Genomic DNA, 2,110 nt, shown 5'->3' on the forward strand with positions numbered 1-2,110 from the left:
TCAGCTGACCCAAACAACACGGGTCACCTGATCCAAACAACACGGGTCAGCTGACCAGAACAACACGGGTCACCTGATCCAAACAACACGGGTCAGCTGACCAGAACAACACGAGTCACCTGATCCAAACAACACGGGTCAGCTGATCCAAACAACACGGGTCAGCTGACCCAAACAACACGGGTCACCTGACCCAAACAACACGGGTCAGCTGACCCAAACAACATGGGTCAGCTGACCAGAACAACACGAGTCACCTGATCCAAACAACATGGGTCAGCTGACCAGAACAACCCGAGTCACCTGATCCAAACAACATGGGTCACCTGACCAGAACAACACGGGTCACCTGATCCAAACAACACGGGTCACCTGATCCAAACAACACGGGTCAAACCAGTTCTGCTTGTGATAAGAGACCATCTTATCACAAGCAGAACTGGTTTGTTCCACTTTGGAGTAAGCTGTTGGGGGAAGAATCAGTTTTGTTGTGTGTTTCCTTGACTGATGAAGCCTTCTGGATGGAAGGTGAAACGTTTCAGCACAAAAAAGAACCTGTCCAGATGAGCTGACTGAAAAATGTTGGATGTGGTTCCTATAGTTTCAAATGGAGGATCAGCTGCTGAGTCCGTTTCTGGCTCTTGGAGGTCACTGACAGTACATGGGTCACACCATGAACCCAAACACAACATAACAAGTTACATTTTACTCATTTATTGAGCAGTTGTTTCCTTTAAACAGTGACATCACTGTCAGGTTTTAAATTGCTTAAACAAAAACAGAAAACAAATTAACCAAGCAGAGAACCCAACGAATACAAATGTCTAAAGACGTGATTACACATTGGACGACGTCCTCAACAAGTTCACAACCTGTGGTGCAGGTAACGAAGCAGGAAGTCGTGCAGCAGAACATCGTCTACAGACTGAAGCAGACTGAACGCCACGGGTCACCTGACCGGAACGCCACGGGTCACCTGACTGGAACATCACAGGTCACCTGACTGGAACATCACGGGTCACCTGACTGGAACATCAAAACATCACAGGTCACCTGACTGAACGTCACAGGTCACCTGACTGGAACATCACAGGTCACCTGACTGAATGTCACAAGTCACCTGACTGAACGTCACGGGTCACCTGACTGGAACATCACAGGTCACCTGACTGAACGTCACGGGTCACCTGACTGGAACATCACAGGTCACCTGACTGGAACATCACAGGTCACCTGACTGAACGTCACGAGTCACCTGACTGGAACATCACAGGTCACCTGACTGGAACATCACAGGTCACCTGACTGGAACATCACAGGTCACCTGACTGAACGTCACGAGTCACCTGACTGGAACATCACAGGTCACCTGACTGAACGTCACAGGTCACCTGACTGGAACATCACAGGTCACCTGACTGAACGTGTCACCTGACTGAACGTGTCACCTGACTGAACATAACGGGTCACCTGACCAAACGTCACGGGTCACCTGACTGGAACATCACAAGTCAACTGACTGGAACGTCACGGGTCACCTGACCGGAACATGACAAGTCAACTGACTGGAACGTCACGGGTCACCTGACTGGAACATCACAAGTCAACTGACTGGAACGTCACAAGTCAACTGACTGGAACGTCACGGGTCACCTGACTGAACGCGTCACCTGACTGAACGTGTCACCTGACTGAACGCGTCACCTGACTGAACGTGTCACCTGACTGAACATAACGGGTCACCTGACCAAACGTCATGCGTCACCTTACCAAACATCACAGGTCACCTGACTGAACATAACATGTCACCTGACCGGAACAGCACGGGTCACCTGACCAAACGTCACGGGTCACCTGACTGAACATAACATGTCACCTGACCGGAACATCACGGGTCACCTCACCGAACCTGATGGGTCACCTGACTGGAACACAATGGGGTCAGCTGACTGAAAATTACGGGTCGCCTGACCAAACGTCACGGGTCACCTGACCGGAACGTCACGGATCACCAGACCGGAACGTCACGGATCACCTGACCGAACGTCACGGATCACCAGACCGGAACGTCACGGATCACCTGACCGAACGTCACGGGTCACCTGACTGG

General features: G+C 51.0%; 1 protein-coding gene across 1 annotated transcript in view; it reads right to left on the reverse strand.

Moving 5' to 3' along the window:
• The window catches only part of cped1 (cadherin-like and PC-esterase domain containing 1), a 13,963-nt gene that overhangs the window by 10,000 nt on the left and 1,853 nt on the right, over positions 1-2,110 (reverse strand). The window lies entirely within an intron of this gene.

The sequence above is a fragment of the Nematolebias whitei genome, chromosome 22 (genome assembly GCF_014905685.2).
Source record: "Nematolebias whitei isolate Nwh7 chromosome 22, NemWhi1, whole genome shotgun sequence".
In the NCBI taxonomy this organism is placed as follows: Eukaryota; Metazoa; Chordata; class Actinopteri; order Cyprinodontiformes; family Rivulidae; genus Nematolebias; species Nematolebias whitei.